The sequence below is a fragment of the Gorilla gorilla genome, chromosome 3 (assembly GCF_029281585.2).
Source record: "Gorilla gorilla gorilla isolate KB3781 chromosome 3, NHGRI_mGorGor1-v2.1_pri, whole genome shotgun sequence".
Classification (NCBI taxonomy): Eukaryota; Metazoa; Chordata; class Mammalia; order Primates; family Hominidae; genus Gorilla; species Gorilla gorilla.
The window spans coordinates 98,397,503-98,413,445 of NC_073227.2; the positions used below are offsets into that span (position 1 = coordinate 98,397,503).

Consider the following 15,943-nt stretch of genomic DNA (forward strand, 5'->3'; position numbering starts at 1 on the left):
TTGGACTCTATCTCATGGAAATAGGAATTATTGTAGAGTTTTGCTCTGGGGAGAGATGTGATTAGATTTGTGGGTTTATAAAGATATCAGTGTTCTGGCCGTAGCCTGGATAACAGATTGGATGGGACAAGAGTGAATGATAGTGGTGTTAACCAAGAGGTAGCACTGGGGTGGAGAAGAGGAGGGATTTGGGAGATATTTAAGAAGTAAGGTCATTAAGACTTGGTAGATAATTGAAGAGGAATCAAGGATGACTTTCAGGTTCTGGACTTGGGCCAACTGGGTGAATAGTGATACCATTTACAAACAAACAAACAACAACAACAACAACAACAAAACGGAACACAGGAAGAGAATCGTTTAGAGGAAGGATGATGAAGTAAGTTTTTTTTATTTTTTTATTTTTTTATTTTATTATTATTATACTTTAAGTTTTAGGGTACATGTGCACAACGTGCAGGTTTGTTACATATGTATACCTCATGTGCCATGTTGGTGTGCTGCACCCATTAACTCGTCATTTAGCATTAGGTATATCTCCTAATGCTATCCCTTCCCCCTCCCCCCACCCCACAACAGTCCCTGGTGTGTGATGTTCCCTTTCCTATGTCCATGTGTTCTCATTGTTCGATTCCCACCTACGAGTGAGAACATGAGGTGTTTGGTTTTTTGTCCTTGAGATAGTTTGCTGAGAATGATGGTTTCCAGTTTCATCCATGTCCCTACAAAGGACATGAACTCATCATTTTTTATGGCTGCATAGTATTCCATGGTGTGTATGTGCCACATTTTCTTAATCCAGTCTATCATTGTTGGACATTTTGGTTAGTTCCAAGTCTTTGCTATTGTGAATAGTGCCACAATAAACATACGTGTGCATGTGTCTTTATAGCAGCATGATTTATAATCCTTTGGGTATATACCCAGTAATGGGATTGCTGGGTCAAATGGTATTTCTAGTTCTAGATCTCTGAGGAATCGCCACACTGACTTCCACACTGTTTGAACTAGTTTGCAGTCCCACCAACAGTGTAAAAGTGTTCCTATTTCTCCGCATCCTCTCCAGCACCTGTTGTTTCCTGACTTTTTAATGATCGCCATTCTAACTGGTGTGAGATGGTATCTCATTGTGGTTTTGATTTGCATTTCTCTGATGGCCAGTGATGATGAGCATTTTTTCATGTGCTTTTTGGCTGCATAAATGTCTTCTTTTTGAGAAGTGTCTGTTCATATCCTTCGCCCACTTGTTGATGGGGTTGTTTGTTTTTTTCTTGTAAATTTGTTTGAGTTCATTGTAGATTCTGGATATTAGCCTTTTGTCAGATGAGTAGATTGCAAAAATTTCCTCCCCTTCTGTAGGTTGCCTGTTCACTCTGATGGTAGTTTCTTTTGCTGTGCAGAAGTTCTTTAGTTTAATGAGATCCCATTTGTCAATTTTGGCTTTTGTTGCCATTGCTTTTGGTGTTTTAGACATGAAGTCCTTGCCCATGCCTATGTCCTGAATGGTATTGCCTAGGTTTTCTTCTAGGATTTTTATGGTTTTAGGTCTACGATTTAAGTCTTTAATCCATCTTGAATTAATTTTTGTATAAGGTGTAAGGAAGGGATCCCATTTCAACTTTCTCCATATGGCTAGCCAGTTTTCCCAGCACCATTTATTAAATAGGGAATCCTTTCCCCATTTCTTGTTTTTCTCAGGTTTGTCAAAGATCAGATAGTTGTAGATAATGCAGCATTATTTCTGAGGGCTCTGTTCTATTCCATTGGTCTATATCTCTGTTTTGGTACCAGTAGCATGCTGTTTTGGTTACTGTAGCCTTGTAGTATAGTTTGAAGTCAGGTAGCATGATGCCTCCAGCTTTGTTCTTTTGGCTTAGGGGTTGACTTGGCGATGTGGGCTCTTTTTTTGGTTCCATATGAACTTTAAAGTAGTTTTTTCCAATTCTGTGAAGAAAGTCATTGGTATGAAGTAAGTTTTTGAAAAGCTGCTTTTGTGGTATCTGTGAGGAAGCCTAGAGAATATGTTGATTAGGCGATTGCATTTTGAGGTAAACAGTTGAGGAAAAAGGTCTTAGATGCAGGTGCTGAATTGGGCATATTGTGGTAAATCCATGGGCAATACAGAAACTATTTGAGAAGTGGCCATGGCCCCCTGATATGTGAAATTGAATTAGAGAACTGAGACTTGCACATGCACAGAATCGGGTAGCTGAGGGCCAGCTTGAGCTATGCAGTAAAGACTTCCAGAGTCTGGAGAAGGAAAATTCAGAACCCTGAGGCAATCAAGGGTATTTTCAACCAATATGATCCTTCTAAGATTGACCTCCTCACCTTCTCCTGCCTAAAACTCTCAGTGGTCCCTCATTGATCTGAGGCTGAGGTCCAAATTCCTTAGCTTGTTTGCCAAGACCCATTCTAATCTAGTTTCTTCCCAACTCTCCAACTCTCCAACTCTCCATTTTCTCAGCTCTCACTTCCCACTCTTTTCTCTCTCTCTAATTTTCCAGTCTGGCAGCTTCTTGTTGTCGCTGCCCCTGGCCCCAATTTGAGGCTGCTTCTTCCTCAGTGTCTGTTGCTACTTGGCTCCTGCACTAGATTGCTGGCCTGCTCATCCATACTGTGTCTGACTGGCAGCTCTGATTGATCTTCAAACAAAACTTTGCCCAGGTTGTTTTCCATACAGTACTTTTCCCCCACCCTTAAAGATAGCATCAATCTCTCCTTGCTCTTCCTCTCTACCTTGTACTTACTTCTATGACTGCATGTAATGCTGGGTTTTTTGTTTCTATTTCTGTCATACCTTCCGGTTTTAAGCTCCTTATTAATGGTGATTTTTAAAAAATTATGTACTCAGTATCTGATATAGCGTTTGGCACATACAAAATGCTTAGTAAATTCTGAGCTGGAATGACTACTTTAAACTTCAGGTATAAATATAGGGTAGATTATAGGAATATAGGAACTAACAACTGCATTTGTGTGTGTTTAATGGCTTTAATAGTACTGATCACAAAGTCAGCACCACATACTTATTGCTAGCAATACTGGTATTAATTGAGTCCAGTCAGATCAGAACCTGCACACTTTTTAGGCTCCCTTGCCTCCAGAATCAACTTTTTCCCCCCATTTTTCTGTCTCAAAAAGTTGAAATTGTGAGAGTTGTAACTACCTCCAAAAGCCGGTTCAACTTAATATTCAATTATTCATTAATCCCATCCATGCATAGTCAGTTATTGAATGTCTACCCCAATCCAGGCACTAAGGATTTGGGGACAGACTTGGCCCTATCCTCGTGAAGCTTATAGAGAAACACTCTAAGTTTCTAAGAAAGAGTTATTAGAAAAGGGTAAAGTCATGGAACTAAGAGTTGAAAGGTAAAAAGCAGTCCCAACAATAAAAACAAATCAGTGTTCTTAGGTCTCCTAGAAATTGCTCTTTTATTTAACTATAGCTAAAAAGTCATAACTTGTAGGAGGGAAAGCCCAAATATAAAATTGGAAAAAGAGCAAACTTGAGAAAGAGTTTGCTTGATGCTTTACTGTTAATAGCTATTATTTCCACTAGCCATCAAGCTGTAGCACCAAATAAGCCAAGTTCTTGGTTCTGATATTTTCTGACTTCTTTCAGGTATTATTAACACACGAACTAAAAATTATATTTTTTCTTAAGATATGCACATTTTGAAAGATTTGCCACATTCTCATCTGCTTTCATTGTGCCTTGGGGGAAATATTTTTTCAGAGGAAAATAATTCTTCTCAGCATTAAAATTCTGATTCTGAGAGATATATACACACATATGTATATATGCACATATATGTATATTTAATCACATGTGATTTGAGATTTGATATGGAAGTTTAAATTTATAGGAAACCTCTTGTCGACTAGATACATTTGATCCAGGCAGGCACAGATCTACAGTATTAGTCTTTTCCTTTCAGCACAGCTTTCCTTGAGACTCCTCCATCCCATCTAAACTCTTTATTTTTCTTTTTCCCTCCTCCTCTTGATTCTCACCCATAACTATAGAGTTATACTATTTCTTTGGATAGCAAGTGAGGAATGTGTTTGCATCTTTATGATTATAGAGGAATTATGTAGTCCGGTGGGAGGAATGACTATTGTGTTAAAAATGCCTGTGCTAAGTCTTCATAATAAAAGCAGCGTGGGCAGAAGCCAAAACTGCTCCACATTGTTGAAAACTCAATTTGTGCCACTTGGAGAAGAAGATGATATGTTAGTGTTAAGAGGGTGTGTGTCTCTCCGAGTGATTTTACAGGGCTGTAATCTATGGCTGTGCACAGAACACTGGAGCATTTGAGCATCGTGCCAGGTAGCCCAGTGGTGTTAAGTGACTGGTAGCATAGAATCAAGTGGGAAGAAAAAAGAAGTCAGTTATTAATGAATTATTCAGGCATGTATCCTACAAGAATTGGAAAATCTGAAATTATTTTTGCCAGCATTAACTAGAGTTCTAAATCAAGATCTGGGTAATAGCGTCTGCATGGATTTAAGTAGTTGCTGATAAATAGGTACCTGGGAACATCTCCATGGGGATAGTTTGTTTCATTAAATGAACTCACTAAACAAGCTGTTAAAACTCTTCTTTGTTTCAGTATGGTCCCAATCTTAGCCTGTAAATGTTAAAATTCCTTTGTTTTCTCTTACTGTGTGTGGTTGAGGTCTGTAAGGCTGGTGTCCTGTCAATGCTGATTTGTGTTTTTTGGTGTTCTATTTTTATTTTTTGCCAGGAACCTGGTTCTTGTACAGACCAGGGCCCCCCTGCAGAGGATTTAGAAGTCAGGAAGGGCAGCCAGTACTATTGACTTTTACTTCAGGTTTGGCTAAAAAAATAACCACATTCCTATTTCAATTGAGAATTAGGTTAGTGTTTACACAAGGAATCAGGTCATTGTTTGGTGGTCCATAATATGCCCTTTCTTAAAACAAAAAGCAAAAACAAAACCAAAAAACTATCTCTAGCAATCTAAGCAACAGTACCACATATTCAGAGCTTTCAGTCCAGCAATGCAGTGCTCATCATAAGCCCATAGTGAATCGTTACAAAATGAATGCATGAATGACATCTCAATTTAAATATTACATAATTGTAAGCACCTTTTTTGACTAAGTCAAGGACACACACAACTGGAGGAAAAGGAGTGTCAGGAGATGCAAGGGAGAGGAGTAATGGCAGATTCACTCTGATTGTTCAGGAGACGGGAGGGGATAGATGGAGAGCAGATGCAGAGAGATTTTCCTGGGACAGGAGGAGGAATGTCCTTTTCACTAAGAAAGAACAAAGAAAGGATGGTGGTAGGTTCAGAAGAGTTTGGGTGTTTTTCACATGACCCTGAAAAGTTTTTAGAGGGTTACTGAAGATGGAAAGAGCCACTCAGTGGAGTGGGAGGGTTTCTAGTGTGGTTTGGCTCACCTAGGGGAGATACTGGGGCCTGAATGGAAGGAATGGTTCTGCGTGTTTACGTGTTTAGAGGAGCTGTCTGCTGGCCCACGCCACACTTGGTTCTCTCTAGCTCCTCAGTTTCTGATTTCTCAGCCCTCCTTTCATATATAAGTTCAGCCAAACTTGAACCTAGGAGGTGGAAGTTGCAGTGAGCTGAGATCGCGCCACTGCACTCCAGCCTGGGCAACAGAGCGAGACTCTGCCTCAAAAAAGAAAAGAAATGCATGCCCAGATTTGGAAGCAATCTAAGTGTCCATCAACAGATGAATGGATACATAAAATTGGTACTTATACAAAGTGGAGTACTAACTATTTGGCCATAAGAATGAGATTCGGTCATTTGCAACAACATGGATGGAACTGGAGGTCATTATGCGGTGTAAAATAACCTAGGCACAGAAAGACAAACATTGCATGTTCTCACTTATTTCTGGGACCTAAAAATCAAATCAAAACAATTGAACTCATGGAGATAGAAAGTAGAAGGATGTTTACCAGAGGCTGGGAAGGGTAGTGGGGTGGGAGGGAGGTAGGGATGGTTAATGAGTACAAAAAGTTAGAATGAATGAATAAGGCCTGGTATTTGTTAGCACAGTAGAGTCACTATGGTTTATAATAATTTAATTGTGCATCTTAAAATAACTAAAAAAAATTAGATTGTGTGTAACATAAAGGATAAATGTTTGAGGGAACGGATACCCCATTTTCCATGCTGTGATTATTACACATTGCCTGCCTGCATCAAAACATCTCATGTACCCCATAAATATATATACCTACTATATACCCACAAAATTTTTTTAATGCATATTTTCCTAAAAAATATGCCTGTGCAAGATAAGCAACGTAAAAAAAATGACGAGGCCAATCTAGGGCTAAAGGTCTGAAGACACATATGTTTCTGTTGTCATCACTGATCAAGTGAGTCACTTAATTTTGCTCTTTCTTTTAAAGCACAAAGGAATCACGGGCTTTGAAAGGATCTTTTGGGTCATCACCTAATCCAAACATTTTACTTGACTGTGAATCCTCAGTATATACCTATGGTTTTAAGAAAGGTGAGGGAGCTGAGATGGGCTATGTTTTTTTTTTTTTTGAGATGGACTCTCGCGCCGTCGCCCAGGCTGGTGTGCGGTGGCCTGATCTCGGCTCACTGCAAGCTCCACCTCCCGAGTCACGCCATTCTCCTGCCTCAGCCTCCCGAGTAGCTGGGACTTCAGGCGCCCGCCACCATGCCTGGCTAATTTTTTTGTATTTTTGTAGAGGTGGGGTTTCGAGACGGGCTATTAACAGTAGTATGCAAAAACATAAAATGGGTCAGAGAAGGCCAACTCTGCTTCCTCCCACTGTTTTGAGCCTTATCGGGATTTGTGTTCATCTGACACTTCTTCTGCATCTCTTTAAATGTGCCTCAGGACCTTCTCTTGGTGCAGATTTTGGCCGTAGAGGTTTTTTTTCTTCATCTGCTGTCCATTTACTCAAGTTTATTTTCCTGTCTTCCTCTCATGTCAATGAGATATCACTGTGGCTTCTAAGTACTGGGTCTGTAATCACATCAGTTTTACTTGTAGGATTAGTTTTGGTTTCTGGAAAGTCATTGATCCATTATCTGGCAATGAGAGAAGAAAAGTGGAAAGCCTGAGAAACTCAAAAGAAAATTGCTGTTCTCTTTTCTTTCTCCTGCCTGAATCACTCCTTTCATGATAGATAACCCAAAAAGTGTTTCTGTGAGATGTTTTCTGTGCTGTGGTTTTACCTATGGATTTAAAGCTTCCAGTAACCTGGATCTGTGTGTAATTTATCAATTATAATATCATATTGGTAAATAATAATTTTAATATCCTAGGTATGGTATTAGGTACTATATATGCATTATCTCATTTAATTTTCAAAACAGCCTGATGCAGTAGGTGCTGTTATTTATCCCTACTTTACAAACAAAAAGTCTGAGGTTTGGAAGTTAAACTACTTACTGGCAGCCATCTATCCTTAAGTGATGTGGGTAAGATTTGAACCCTCATGCCTGACTAAGCTCAGAAGTCTAACAATAATGTTCTTATTTTATTTTATTATTTTTTTTAAATCCGAATCCTGACAGTCTCAAAGGACAATTGCATGCTGGCAGGGTTTAATTGTAGGAAATTGTTATATCATCAGCAATGTGATGGGGCTGACTGTGTATTTGAGATATACAGTAACAAACCATATTACAAAAGAGAGATAAGCCAAAAACTTCTCCCTGCACTTGCAAATTAAAAAGAAATCTTGATTGACCTTGCTGATGCCTTTCTGAAGTAGTGTTTATTTCTAAAACTCTTGCCGTCATAGTCGATCTTCCTCTTTCCTTCTTGCATCTTTTCTTTTTTTCCTTTTAATTTTCTCTTTTTCCTGCCTCTGTGTTCCTTCTCCTTTCAGAAAATCTCCCAGTATATCTTCCTAGTAGGAGTTTCAGGTGTGTGCATGAATTATTTATTGTTACTGGCCTGTGTTTCTGCAGTGGATTTGTGGAGAACTTTCTCATAGGGGCATCATTTGAAATTATTAATGACAGTTACAAACTGATCTGCAGAGAAAGCATGGAAATACTTGGGCTGTTTCTTGCAAAATTCAGGATACTTATGTAAGCATAAGAGGGATGGAGGAAAGGCATTTCAGGAGACACTCATGTTCCTAAATGGGTTCACTCATGTCAGGAGTCTAGGTCATGTGCAATAATGTCATCATGAGTGCTAGAAGAGTTTTTTATTTGGAGTATGCTAAGGATAGAAGTTTCCATTTTGTTTTTCTCCATATTGTCCATTCCAACAAGATAATATCTCAAGTACAGCACTACTGCCCATGGTTGGGCAGATTGTACACTGTACAACTCTAGAGGGTGTCATTTACATTTCCACACAACTGTATGTGGAAGTCCGGACTGAGGGTATACCGTCAATTCTCATTATTTGCAATAGTCATGTTCTATAAAGTTGCCACGAACACTGAATTAACAAATACTGAACTGTTGCTCCTAGGGGAAATATAAGTTTAGGATCCTCCTGTGAGCCTCTGATCTCAATATTTCCGTCAGCTGATTGATACCTAACTGTGTTTTATGTGTGCTTTTGCTTTAAGACACCTTACTTAATATATATTGTTGATTCACACCTTTGAACTCATGGCTAACAGCACTATAACTCATGGCTGAGTGAAGCATATCTAACACATGTGTTTTTTCTGTAAGACGTATCACAGCTTTGCACTTAGGAACAGTAGACAGCACCGCAGCACTGTGTGCATGGGCCATTTTAAGAGTGAAGTCACACAAAAAGCACAACATTGTGAAAAACAGGGCACTAAATAGACTGTGAAAAGGATACTTGTCTACAGTATGGGAGCTGAAACGGGAGAACAGAGTGTTGCCTTGTTTGACCTCTGCTGGGAATGTGTGCATTTGGGTGACTCAACGATTTTGCTGCTCTGTGCATGCCCATCAATGACCGTGAAAGCATTATAAATATTAATTTGGGGCTTACAAATAAATTGTGGCCACTAGGAGAATTCTCAATTATGGAATCCATGCATAATGAGGATCAACTGTATACTTTTTAAACTAATAACTTGGGGCACGCAAGGGGAGGTATTGGGCTGAGACTGATAATAAGGAAAATAGGATTATAACACTTTAGAGTTGGAAGCAACTTTAGACAGCATGCAGTCTAATCTCTCCAGTTCTTGAATGAGGAAGAGGCTCAAAGAGATTATGGGACGTGTCGAAGGCCACACAGTTAATGAATGACAGAGCAGATATTTGAGCCAGAGTTCAGGAGAACCCAAGTCTTGGACATACCACCCTGATGTCTTGCTCTTTTGTGTGCCATTGGGAGAGTTCCCACAGGACTTCTTAGAGCTGCTGTGCTGATACTGAAGCACAGTGGAGATGATGACACTAAATAGCTCTTCCAGTGTGAGCTTCCCCACCCTATCAGTTTAATTCCTCATGCCAGAAGTACTTTTGGCATACCTACTGTGCACCAGCACTGTGCTCGGTTTTGGGATACAGGGGTGAATAAGACTTCATGAGAAGTCTTCACAGTGGAGTGGGCACCAGCACACACAGGGCCTGAGGCCACTGGCACTGCACCATCTGAAACAAATCCCTCCTCAGCAAGAAAAGCTCTGGAAAGGAAATAGATTTAATGCTACATCTCAAAATCCTGACCTAAGAATCACCCTCCTGGGTGTGTTTTTTACTGAACCTAAACAGGGCTGGGCAATACTTACATGGCTTTCATAGTCCTTTGATTCAGTTTTTTCCTTCAGGTAAGGAAAAGATGCAAACCTTATAATAGTCTAATGCCAGCTCCTAAATGATCATAGTCAATTGTCCAGAGGCTCTTTATAGACCCTGTTGGTTCCAGGGAATTATTTGAATAATTCTTGTTAAATGTTAAGTAAAGTAACTTCTTTAATCATATATGTATATTTCTGTGTTGGTGTGTGTATATAAATATGTATACATATATACTTTTTCTCTTAGGCATAATGAAGGGAAGAGAATGATTGTATAGCTTTTCTGTTGAAGATTATAGATTTTTTATTTTTTAAAAAATGCCATCTTAATTATGTTAATAATGTCATAGATTATTCATTTATGAATGATAATAGTGCTCTCTCTCAGAAATGGATGTGATTGACAAGGGAAGGTTCAAGTACTGTCTGGGGAGGCTGGATTGAGCCCCGAAGGGGCCCCACATCTGGTAAGTCATCTTGGCATTGTTGGGTGTCTCTTCACTTACTCTGTGAAGGAGAGATGAATTTGAGCATCTGAATTTGGGGGTGTGTGTGTGGCAATGTGAGTCATGGTTAATAGCATGTGCTTTGGAGTTAGGATGCACTGGGTTCTAAGCCTGTCTCTGTGTCACCTTGGACACATTACTAAGGTTCTCTATGCTTCTGAATTCTTATCTGTTAAATGGGGATGTTAACATGGAGCTTGCCAGACTGCTTTAAGAGTTAATATAGACAATAGTATGAAATGCTTAGTGCAGGGCCTGGCACATACAGAAGGCCGGATGAATGGTATTTATTGGTAGTAGCAAGTGGGCAATAGGTTCATGTTATTAGTGGTCGGGTGCACCCAGTGTGCACTGGCTTAATCTGAGATGCGAGCTTCCAACTCTGGACTCCCCTACCAAGAGCTTGTCTTTCTTCTGCAGGTGGTTTCAGGACAAAGGGTGGGTCTGCCTCCAATCCCTTGCCTGCAGAAAGCTTCATATCCAGTGGCATTGGAGGCTCTGGTGCCAAATTGCCCATCACCTAATTTTTGCAGTTGCTCTCATTTTGAGTAGTGATAGTGATCATCTAGTAAACAGTACTTTAGTTCATAGTCCTATTTCACCCAAATGTGGAGCTTAGCTAAGAAAAGTAAGGAAGGCCATAGAGAGTATTTAGGTCCAGGGTGAGAACTCAGTTGTTTCTGGAGGACTAGGCCTAATGCCAATATCTGGTGAGGATGTGGTCAGAAGATCAGGGAAAAGTAACCTAGGGATCAGCAATATTACTGATAAGCCTGGACTTTCATCCAGGATATGTGTAGAGAAATATATCTGGAGGGTTATGCAATTTCTCTTAACTATATATTATTGCTGCTTGTTTTCATAATAGCGACGGCTTTTCCAGCCTTGATAAGAAGATCACAACTATTATATAATAATTCCCTGCCACTTACCATTGTGTGTTCCTGGACAAGTGATTTAATCTCTCTTAGTCTCAGTTTCTGTGACTATAAATGACAGGTACTTCAGTATCTCTCCCCTAGGGTTGTTTGAGAATTAAATGAGATAAATCTGTACATGAGAACATGAATGCATATGAGATAAGGTGGGCCCCTCACTTAGCACAATGCTTGCTTTCTATCAGAGTAAGCATTTGACAAATCTTAGTTGATATTATATAAGTTGCTATTATACTGTAGCTTTAATTTTTTTTAAAGTTGATCTTCCTTAGTCTTAAATTAGTGAACATTTAGTGAATCCTGAAGATCTCTGTAAGTTCTGGCACCTGGGATTAATAAGCACTTCTCTTGCGTGTGTGTACATGTGCTCACAAGCATGTGCAATGCAGATCTGCACACCTGTGTATTTAAATTAGAATGATCCAGCTTACTGAGAGCTCACAACTTTGGGCTCATAGACTTGCCTCATTTGGGAATATCCTATCACATTATTTGGAGGTAAGTGTTCAGCCCCTTCTGAAACAATATGCTGCCTGAACTCAGTCAGGCAGTCACTGGTGGTGGGGTAGTACAGCGCCAGCCTTGGGCAGGCTGACAGGCAGCTTTTGACATTATGGGCTGAGGAGCAGGACCTTGGGATGTGACAGTATAAGAAGCAAGGATACAGAGGAATAAAGAAACTGGGGCATAGCCAAAAAATGAACCTTAGCAGACTATTGATTGAGCAGGGAAAATTTGATGGGGTATATGATAAAATCATTCTCCAAAGTTTTTCTCCAGTGTTATATTTGGGCTTTCCCGCCTACAAATTATGACTTTTTAGTTATTGTTAAGTATAAAACAGCAATTTGCAGGAGACCTAAGAACATTGATTTGTTTTCATCTTTGGGACTCCTTTTTATCTTTCAACTCTTACTTCCACCAGTTTACCCTTTTCTCTCTAATAACTCTTTCTTAGAATCTGAAATACCCCAAATATAGCCAGTACTCCACAGTGGGATACTTCATTAGTGGAAAAGAGTCTGGGTTATAGAATATTGAGAATGTGCTAAGCACTGAATTTTGCATTAGCATAAACAAGATAATTTCTTTAAGATTTAAAAAAAGACTCTGTGAACAATATTATTAGCATTTGTGTGAAAAAATATAAAACAGGAGGTTGAATTATGCTAAATAGTGCACCAATTCTCCTGCCTCCGTTTAGCTTACCTAGTTGTCAGAAGTTATTACTTGAATTATTTGGGCTACTGGCTGAGACTTGCTATCTAGAGATATTGGTGAACTATATTGTTATAATTGGATTTGACCTTCAGCCCCCTTTAATTCATTTATTTGGTAACTTTTTTTTTTTGATTAAAGGAAAAGCCCCAACTTAGCTGAACTTTTTGTGCATTACATTTCCTTTTAAATGTTTCCTTTTTATTATGGGAAATTTCAAACAAATATAAAAGAATAGTGTAATGAACCCCCATGAATTATCACTATCTATCAATTCATGGCCAATTTATTTAATCTGCACAGCTACTTTCTTTGAAATAAATCCTAACAATATCTCTTCATCAGTAAATATTTTAGTATGTATACATAAATGATAGTGACCTTAAAAAATATACCCAAGAGAACATTATCACATCTAACAAATAATTAATCTTTCCTTAATAACCACATATATTTAGTCACATTCAAATTTCTGTCTGTTTTTTTCTTTGTTTGTAAGGATTGGTTCCATTTTATTTATGTCTAATAAACTTCTTTCTGAAGTTGCACTTTTATTTTAGATCTCTAGTTCAGATGCCCTGAATGTGAACTGGATTAGTTTTCTAGTTCCTCCAGGAACTTGTTGTATGACCATGTGCAAATTATTTCACCTCTGAACCACAGTTTCTTAATTTGTAAAATGATAATGCTGAGCTAGAAGATCTTTAAAATCATCTACAATTGCAAAATCGTGGAACCAACCCAAGTGCCCATCAATCAATGAGTGGATAAAGAAACTGTGGTATATATATATATCATATATATATGTGTATATATATATATATCATATATATGTATATATATATCATATATATGTATATGTATATACATATGTATATATATATCTACATATATATATATGATGAAATACTACTCAGCCATAAAAAGGAATGAATTAACAGCATTTTCAGTGACCCGAATTTTGTGGTGATATAAACTACTAGCAAAAAAGAGGATATTTTGACATTTTTCATTTGAGAGAGGAAATGGCTTTTAGAAGAGTCACAAGTCAGAACCAATGATAAAAGGTGGGCGATGGACTGGGAGATTCTTTCTGAGTTTTTTGGAAGACATTCTATTCTCATAGAAGTTGAAATTTGGCTTATTACTTCTTTTTTATTATACTTTAAATTCTGGGGTACATGTGCAGCATGTGCAGGTTTGTTACATAGGTATACATGTGCCATGGTGGTTTGCTGCACCCATCAACCCGTCATCTACATTAGGTATTTCTCCTAATGCTATCTCTCCCCTAGCCCCCAACCCCCTGACAGGCGCCGGTGTGTGATATTCCCCTCCCTGTGTCCATGCGTTCTCATTGTTCAACTTTGGCTTATTACTCCTAGCATACACAAACTATCCTTGTCACCTTTATTTTAACTGAATATGGTCCAGGGATAAATTGAAGTGGGTTATGAAAAGAATGTTTATTTGAGATTTCATTTTAAATACTTGTTAAGTGGGGGAGTTCTCTTTTGACAATGGCAGACTATGTTATTTTGAACCAACTCTCCCACTAAAAACAACTAGAAAATATGGAGAAAATATGAAAAATCTTCTGCTTAAAGGCATAAGAAAGTTATTAAGGTAGTAAGAAATCACAGGACCAAGATCCAGGAGAGGAAAGGTCCAAAAGCAGTGGTTGAGAGGCTCAGAAACTGAGCATAGCTTTTAGTACAATAATGGGGCTGATGGAGGATCGTAATGGGACTAGGTATTATTCAAAAAAGATACTTGCACACTCATGTTTATAGCAGCACAATTCACAACTGCAGAATCGTGGAACCAACCCAAGTGCCCATCAATCAATGAGTGGATAAAGAAACTGTGGTATATATACACACACGATGGAATACTACACAGCCATAAAAAGGAATGAATTAACAGCATTTTTAGTGACCTGGATGAGATTGGAGACTATTATTCTAAGTGATGTAACTCAGGAATGGAACACCAAACATCATATGTTCTCACTGGTACGTGGGAGCTAAGCTGTGAGGATGTGAAGGCCTAAGAATGATACAATGGACTTTGGGGACTGGGGAGAAGCACGGGAGGGGGATGAGGGATAAAAGACTACAAATATGGTGCAGTGTATACTGCTGGGGTGTTGGGTGCACCAAAATCTCACAAATCACCACTAAAGAACTTACTCATGTAACCAAATACCACCTGTACCTCAATAGCTTATGGAAAAAAAAATGGGACTAGGGCTTACTTGGGAGAGGGGCTGGTAAATGCTCTAGACTTTCATTTGAGAACTTGAAGGGCTGCATCCTATGAGTAAGAGTGAGCAGGAAATAGACTAGCCCCATAAAGACTGAAGCTGAACTATCAATTAGGTCAATCCAGTTGGATTAAGATAGTTTGGAATTACTGGTGCCCTTCAGCTACCTGCCAGAAGCAAAATTTTTCCTCTCTGGAGGAAAATAGCATCATCCAGAGCCTCTAATTATCTCTGATACCTTTTCATTTAAAATATTCTGTACTCAAGCAGAAATAACCAGGCATATGAGTAGACAAGATGTAACTGAAAACCAAAAGAAGAAATACGTGATACAAAAAGATCCATCAGGGTTGCAGATAATGAATGGAGTTATCAGATACAGTCTTTAAAATAACTATGATTAATATGTTCAAGCTCTCAGATGGAGGCTCAGAGATACAGGAAAGGACGAAGAGCAATAAAAAGTGTAAATATGTAGGTAAAGCTAAATGATTGTTGGCTATCCAAAAATAATTCAAAATATATGAAACATTAAAATACACAACAAAAATAGTTCATAATTTGGGAGGGGGTTAAATGGAGGAAAAGTGTTCTATGTTCCATGCATTGTCTAAGAAGTAGTAAAAATATGAATTTAGATTAGATTTATATTAGTCAAAGATGCATGTTTTAATGGCTGGAGTAACAACTAAAATAATAGTTAAGGAATGTGCAACTAACAAGCAAATAGAGGGGGAAAATAGAATAATAAAAATTAGTGATAAATCCAAAATAAGACAAAAAGGAGAGAAAAAGAAACAAGTATAAAGCAAACAGTAACACAGAAGATTTAAACTTGAATACATATTTAATTCCATTACATATAAAATAGTCAAGCTTCCTTTCAAAAGACAAAGATTATCAGATTGGAAAAACAAACAAAACCTAACTATATGGTGCTTAAAAGAAACATATATTAAAAATAAGTATTCAGAAATGATGAAAATAAAAGGTTGGCAAATGAAATACCATGCAAACACTAATCAGAAGAACGCCAATATAGCTATGATATCTTAAGGCAAGAAGAATTATTAAGAGTGGTATTTCATAATAATGTAAGAGTCAATCCACTAAGAAAATGTACTACTTTTAAATATGTATATACCTAATAACATGGCTTTAAAATATATAAAGCAAAAAGTAACAGAACTACAAGGAGAAATAGACAAACACAATTACAAGGTGGATTTTAATATATATTTCTCGGTTATTTATAGATAAGTAGACAATCAGAGGAT

The 15,943-nt window shown here is 38.2% G+C and overlaps 1 protein-coding gene across 3 annotated transcripts in view; it reads left to right on the forward strand.

Annotated features, from left to right (window-relative positions):
- Positions 1 to 15,943, forward strand: part of FRAS1 (Fraser extracellular matrix complex subunit 1) — a 484,406-nt gene that overhangs the window by 66,733 nt on the left and 401,730 nt on the right. The window lies entirely within an intron of this gene.